The 7,768-nt window shown below is 42.6% G+C and overlaps 1 long non-coding RNA gene across 2 annotated transcripts; it reads left to right on the top strand.

Annotated features, from left to right (window-relative positions):
• Positions 1-1,800: 1,800 nt before the first annotated feature.
• Positions 1,801-5,937, top strand: LOC311422008. 2 transcript variants are annotated; one of them, XR_014685135.1, is made up of 3 exons: positions 1,801-1,885; positions 2,037-2,170; positions 5,863-5,937. It is a non-coding gene; the product is annotated as an uncharacterized lncRNA (long non-coding RNA). The 2 variants fall into 2 exon arrangements; XR_014685136.1 differs by lacking the exon at positions 5,863-5,937 and adding an exon at positions 4,270-4,401.
• The last annotated feature ends 1,831 nt before the right edge of the window (positions 5,938-7,768 follow it).

Below are 7,768 nucleotides of genomic sequence, written 5' to 3' on the forward strand. Positions count from 1 at the left end.
GCAGACACAAGGTGGGCAGGGAACCCACGTCAGCTCCCTGTACAGAGAGAAAATGGAAAAGTTTAACCAGAGCCCAGCACCGGTTTCCTCCTGACAGCATCTCATAGAGCTTCTCATATATATAGCACCTGTTTGGGAGCAGAGCTGTTGGCACTGGAGCAGCTCTGCAGCCACAAAGCTCAGAGGTATAGCGAGCATGGGCCCAGTGTGGGCTGGGGATGGAAAGATGACATCTGGTTGTTTTTTCTCTTGCTGTCCAGGGAAGGCACGTCTGAGGGCAAGGTTTTTTAAGTGCAGAAGGTAAAATCCATCAATGTCAGAAAAAAAGGAGAGGTCAGAGTAATGCTCCGTGGAGTGGGGCTTCAAGCTATTTCTTCCAACCTTAGGAAATAAATCTAAAAGCTGAAGAAGGTATGTACTATACACATATATTACCCAGGAAAATCCCAGGAAAGGATGAGTTCTTTCTTTGCTATAATTTTGTCTTCTTTCTCTCTCTCTTTCTCTCTCTCTTTCTCTCTTTCCCACCTCTAGATGGGAAATGTGTGGTAACGATCTAGGGAACATTTTTTCTATGTATTTGCTGTACAAACAGAACTGAAATTCCTGAAAGATATCATGCCAGGCCATTAAAATTTGGAAAGACTCTTAAAGGAATTTTCTTAACAGCTGCAAACTCCAGGCCCCTGTGGGCTGGCCAGGAGGGCTGCTCGGTTGTTTCAGGCAGGTGCCCAGACAAAAAAAAAGCTCTTGCTCAGTTGCAAGAACAGGGACAATGTACATGTTTTGGTCACCTTATTGTATAAAAGATATTAGAGAAAGCAAGAAAATGCAGCAAAGTGTGAAGAGCATGACATCAGCAATTGAAGAGCTCAGCTTTCTCAAAATGTGAAAGAAAGGAGGTCTATCAGGAAAAAAGAAGCACCTGGCCAGATCAGGCAATGAAAGAAAGAGGCAGAATAGAGACACTGTAAGTATCTTTAAGCATTCATGTGGGAGAGGTGACTTCACCTTGAGCTTGCTTGCTAATCCACAATTTCATTTCAGCTATGGAGTTCCTTCCAGGATGCCGGACTTCCCAAATGCTTGGGAACCATGGGACATGGATTTTAGATTTTTGTTCCACTAGATGTTTTTGAACATCTCTTCCCTCACAGGATGGCATCCCACCCCCTCTAAACTTATCACCAATTATAAGGCTTTGGTGCTTTGAGAAGCTCCAAGGGAAGCCAAAGATGTGGAGCAGTGGCTTCTTTCCTGAGCAATCATTTATGTTATCAGTCATCCCCTAAATCCCAGCAAAAACAAGCACCTACAGGGGCAGAAGCATGCACGATGCCAACGCTGCGCTCTTGGCAGGTTAGATGTACTGCTTCATTTTATTTCTGGGCTCTGGGCAATATTAATTTTTTAAAGCAAGGTTAGATCTCAAACATTTGTCAAAGGCATCACTTGTAAAGCTAAGATCCATCTCCTTCCTCTTGCCACTCCCTTTTTCTCCTTTTTTTTTTTTTTTTTTTTTTTTTTTCCTGCTTCCCTTGTCTAAAATGCCTCTTACCTGCCCCAGAAATCAGAGCTCTCCCCTTTGCCTCCCCCCTTGGCTAAACCATCAGTCACTATTCATCATTGCCTGCATAGAGCAGGAGATGACTTTTGCAGAGTCCTGGAAATGCCTGGGTGCTGACTATTGCAGAGTTGCCACCTCCTCCCTGCCAGAAGCACAGGAGCTGGTGTCAGCATCTCACACCATGTGTGAGATACCACCTGGAGTCAGCCTCCGGGGGAAGAAGCAGAGCTGGAGGGACCGTAATGCATGGTCCCTGCTGGGAGAGAACCTAGGGTGGTATCTCTGGGGAATCAACCTTCAGAAGCAGGCTGATAAAAAGTAATTTTCATGAGCACTACCAAAAGGTTGTTGTTGACTTTTTGTTTGTTTTGTTTCTGTTTTCTTTCTTTATTTCTTTCTCTCTTTTTTTTTTTTCCCCTCTCTACCTTAAAGGGAGAATAAATTAAGAGTTTATCTGTAATTTTCTCAGCAGGACAACTGCATTGAAGTGCCAGGCAGGATCCCCCATTGTATAAATCAATGCGTTTTATCACAAGCTTGGGCCTTCTAGTAATAAACTAAACAAGAGCTGCTGCTTTCTTCATGGATGTAATCAGCAAACAGGTGAGCACTGGAGCTTTCCTCATACTAATGGGGGGAGGCAGTTAATTTGACCTGGAGTGAGGATTTAGTCTCTCCTGCAGCGGAGCTGTTTCTGCAGTTATCTCTCCAAGTCCAGCCTCTGTGGCTTTCTGTCTTATTTCCAGTCCAGACATGCTTTGGAAACCATTACCATATTCATAAAGCTACCTGGACTCACAGAGCATGCATGAAAGGGTTAGAAAGACCTATCTATTTTACCAGCTGTGCAGACAGCAACTGTAAGTGAGAAAAGGAGGAGAAGGAGGAAGAAAAAGAGGTTATTCAGCATTTGCTCTGTAGGAAAAGTGTGCATGGTCTTTCAAATCTATCCCATCTATTAATACAAGAAAGCAGAACTACTCGTCTTGGCCTGGCAAATCTGCCCTTGAGGGCAGGTAGCAGAAGACCACGTGCCCCTGTGTGGATTTACTGCAGTGCTAGGGCAAATTTCCAAGAGAATGCCTTCCATGAGCAATGTTTTCTTGCATTATAGGGCAGACAGGTGGAGAACATGGGTTATGGATAAGGAGATTTGAGATACAGGAAGCAGGAGGCATCTTTGTTGCAGGTCCTAATTCTAGGCTCGGACACGGGTTTAATACGTGATTTTAGCCAAGCAAGAGGATTGTGATGGTTATAATACAAGCACATCTTCTTTGGTAGATAATAAACATCGGTAAGAGGACTTAAATCCTTGGACAGGAGATGTCCAGGATCTAAAAAACATGATCACAGCTGCTCTACATGAAAGGTTCCTGGTATGTTATCTCTGTTATCATTCATCTAATCCTTCAGAGGTCTACTAATGCTGAAGACAAAGATGGTAAACAGTAGTCTTGAATAAAAATGAATGAATTAAATGAACTTGTATCTTATCACTATAATGTATGATTGCAAAGAGTCCATCACTTGGTTTAGGGCACTGAATGCTTACTACACAGCAAGAACTTTTGGGGAGCGTGTCTCATTGGGGAAGCCTGCAGGAGATTCCCACTCCTCCTAAGTTCATATGCTCAGGTTTTAATTAGAGCATCTCTTTCCACTGCCAGGAATATACTGTTTCATCTCTGTCTCTGAAGAGAAGAAGAAGATAGAGTGATTATAATGCTGTCCTTCACATTAGGTAGGAGAAGCAGCTACACAAGCCACAGGGATGGTTTGCTGTACAAAGAAGAGGTCATATTTACTAAGCATTTAGTGGGCCTGAAAAGTATGGGCTAAAAAAATCACTGCAGAGGTTAGGAAAAAAAGTCTTCAGGCTTTTTGAACTTGTCTCGTGTAGTAGTACAGGCATGAGGAAGATAACACTGAGAGGTGAATCACTTTGCTTGCTCCAGTGAGAGAGGATCATTGGCTGCTTACACCCTATATAAGAAAAAAATTATATTGATCCAGAGTTCCCACATCTATGATCTACATCCTTGTGTTTCCCCTAAGGAAAATTTATGGCTCCCGATCAGCAATAAATCAGGAGACCGAATTTCCTGCTCCTTCTCAGACAGATACTCTGTTGTACAACATGAGAGAAAGCCCCCAAAGTGTGGAGGATATGAAGGTTTAACACACAGGCAAGTCTAGATAGCAGCTCAGAACAAGCAGAAGAAAGACAGATCAGCTTCCAGTGTGATGGAAAATAGCAAGCTCTTCATTATATTTAATGCATTCGCTAACTGTATTTCTGTAGTATGCTAATGTATAAATAGACACGTATTTATACTAATATTTATAAACATATGTATAAATATGTCTTTGTAAATATATATTTATTAAACTAAATAAATACATATTTATAGGGGAATATTTAATGCATTTAATAAACATACACAACTTGCTGCCATGCTGGAGGATAAAACAAGGCGAAGAGAATGGGAAGTTAACCTCAGTAAAAAATAACCTTAGATTGACACTTTCTGTCTAATGGATCCCAAAGCTCTGTTTTACTCTAATTTGCACACTGGTGAGAGATTTGGTTCTGATGTGCAGCAGCCTCTGAGATACAGTAATTGTGTAACTGGAATGGCAGCACCGCAGTTGAGTGCAGGAAGTAAAATACTTTTTTTTTATTTTTTTTTTTTTTCCAGTGAAACTTGGGCAAAGTCCTCAGCTTGGGTGAAATTATTTTTAGTTTATTGTAAGGTCCTACCTGCAGTATCCAGATGAGAGGATGTCTGTATTAAAGGTCTGTATATGGGGGATACATACATAAGCTTTCTGAGTTAGATAACAGCAGGTTGGAGGTCGATGAGGATTACAAAGCCCCTTAAAAAAAAAAAAAAAAAAAAAAGAATAAATTTGCCCACTTTGAGCAGTGTTCTGCTAAGTTTAAAGTAAGCTTGGTTATGCTTACAGCAAAACTGCTGTGTAGCCACTGTATGCTAGAAGAGTTCAGAGGGACTGGCGTTTGCCTATGACCCCAAGGCTAATTTAACTGTTTTGCAAAATGAAGAAGTAGGAACCCAGGTCCTCTGCTCCTTTGTTATTGAGTTGAGTGAGTGACGTGAAGGTAAAGCTGGCGTGAATGAAAACTGAGATCTCTAATGAAGAGGAACCACTAGGAGCCTTCTGATCCTCACAGGAGATGACAAGGTGATGACCGCTCAAAAGAGACTGACACAAGAGGATGGAGAGCGTTGTGTCCTGATTTTTTTTCACAGATTTGTTCTGGAAACAACAGAAGGTGACATTCACTGCAAGAATTCAGCCCTGGGACAACGTCCCCTGGGAGCCACCGTTGTCTTGATTTCTTCTACGTGCTTCCCTTTAGAGGGATTTCTCTAAAACCTGATGACAGAGATAAGTCTGGGACCTTTCCCTGTGTGATGTACATGAGTTCCTTCTGGTGTGACACCCTCAGACAAGGGCAGACAGTTCTGCACTGGTCATTTTCCACTCCTTCCCCACCAGCAGAAGGTTTCCTCCTTCACCTTACTGCTCCTCAGCTACTGTCGATTCCTTTGGTCAAAACCTTGTCCACATCTTGGCCAAAGAGTTCAAAGCTGCTCCCAACATGAAGCTGCTAGATTAACACCAGATCTTGACTTAATCCTGCCCAGGCATTTCCTTCTGGTCCCTCTCTCCGTAGCGACTTCTCCTAATCCTGCTGTCATTTTTCTAGCCCTTCAGCTTGCCAGGCCTTTTTCTCTTTCCCCAGGGGTGGCACTGAGCAGTCCATAGCTGCAGACACAGGACTCGAGGCAAGAAGTCAGACACGCATTTTACTCGCACGCCAACCAACTCCAGAGACACAACTTTATTTTCTTCCTCTTTTAAAAACCTTCCTCCTTCAGAGGAGCGTCAGCTGATTTTAACACCCAGGAGACTCACGTATAATTGCCAAAGAGGGGGATGCAGCCAGCTTTGCTATTACCTTTGCCACAGGCAGGAAGCCATGCAGCCGGCTGCCTTTTGAGAGAGATCAGGTCATCTCCGTGCTGACTCAAAGGCAACCGGCCCCTCTCTCATCACTTCGATTTAAATCAGAGCTCCTCTCCCACTCCGAGGTCTCATTAATGCCCCCGGCCTCTTGGTAGAAATAGTGGTAATGCAGTATACTTGTCAGCTTGGGATTGTTATTTCCGTTATACTCAGCAGGAAAACGGAGCACTGCTTGGTTTAGTAACTGGATTAAAACAAACTGCAGCACAGGATTTGAACTCAGGCTCTTTCCTTTTCAGCTGTGTGATTTAACTTAAGTCCGTCTTCTGTCCCCGTGCAAGAGGAACATCATGGTATCAACATCTGTCTTCAGCGCTTGCTGCTCTGGGCCTGTTTCGCATTCTGGATGGATCTGTGAATGAATACTTTTCAAATGCTATAAATATTTTATGAATTTCTATCCACTTACTTTAATGGGGATTGTAAAAGCATTTAACCATATTACACCCAATCTCTCAGACATGGCGTTATTTCAACAGAGCTATTTTATTTGAAGCAACTGGCAGAGTTGCTGTAATTTTCTTTAAATATATATATATATGTATAATATATAATACATATATATCTCAAGATGAAATCGGGTACCAGGAAAGGGGAGGCAGGCATGGAAACACCATGTCTCACGTTTGTCCCGATGTACGGGGAGGGTTTCATCTGATGAGTTTTGCCTGACTGCGTGCAGGCTTCTTACGTGCCTCTGTTTTTATGGACTGGGCTGAGACTTAAGCCAACCTCTTCCTCCCACCTCTGCTTTGGCAGCGAGGGGGATGGATGTCTTACAGCTCCAGGACAGACACCCCAGCCCCTCAGCTCCACGTAGCTGCCTCAGGGCAGTGGTACCTCACCCAGCAGAGGATAAAGATGCCTCTTTCTTCTTCTCCTCACACCTCTTCCATCCCTTGTTTATTCCAGCATTGCCCATAGGCTTTTAATAGCCCACCAAATTGCTTTTGACCATGTCACTGTTGGGTAAATGAATTTATGGTCTGCCAACCTGATTTATGAATGCCTGTTCTCTTTTGAACAGGAGGACTGGTGTTTTTATACCTTCAGCCATGCGGGACAGGGAGCTGTTCTGATCAAAGAGGCACTGATTTTGCTGGCATGATTGATTCAAGCCAGAATTACAGCAGGATCACACTTGCACAATACAGTAATCGCAGGTCAGAGGCATCTTCTCCCATCAGAAACATCAAGTCTGAAGCCTGGGATGCTGGAAGATTTTACCCTTACTAATACCTCCTATTATCCCCAAAATAAAGTAGCTGTTCACCCATGTCTGAGGACTTTGAAATCCATTGATGTTAAAACTATAACATACACATTGCTTTTGCTGGTTGCATCTCCTGGGTCTCCGCTGTTCACACACCAGAAAGAGCAGCTCTGCAGAGCTGCAGATATGCCAGGTACCCTGTGCTGATGGATGAAAGGATCACAGAGGACTTGCGCAACGAGGGAGTCTAACTACCTTACTGTTTGTTATCATCAGCTATTAAAATACTGAACATCTCTGTTTCCAGACATCAAACTTAATTTTATATAAAGTTCCATATACAGTGGTTCAAATTCTTTTTTTAAGATCTTTCCTATCTGTTACCCATAAGCCACAAATAAAGCATCATAGAGGTGTGTTTTTTTCTGTGGGACAAATAACATCAAAAATTGCTTTTCCTCCCATGGAGTTGTTATTATTACTATTTTTGTGTGTGTGACAAATGCTACAATTTTCAGCCAAGTATTCTTCCCCCCATGCCAATATCCAGCCAGGTTTTTACTAAATATTCTCTACATTGTGACTCCTAATCAAAGTCAGAGAAGTATAAAGTATAAGAAATTTAGAATTTCTCCTTCCATCTCTCCAGAAAGGAAGGTCACAAACTACAGGAACTTCTGGACCTATTCATCAAACTCTTGGAAGTCACAGCTCCCAGATTAAAAGAACAGTGATTGATGATACCTTTTCCAGGGGTTACATTGGAAAAATGTACTCCTTATAATGGAAAGAGAGAAGAAATTAGTTCTCCTATCTCTCTTGAATCTTGGTGAAAGTGGAAAACTGGAGATAAGAGGCTAAATCCCAAAGTCTTTCCTCCAAAACCCTGCCCACTAAGGTTGAGTTCTTTAATCATTTTCTATACTTTCTCT

The sequence above is a fragment of the Aythya ferina genome (assembly GCF_964211825.1).
Source record: "Aythya ferina genome assembly, chromosome: 20".
NCBI lineage: Eukaryota > Metazoa > Chordata > Aves > Anseriformes > Anatidae > Aythya > Aythya ferina.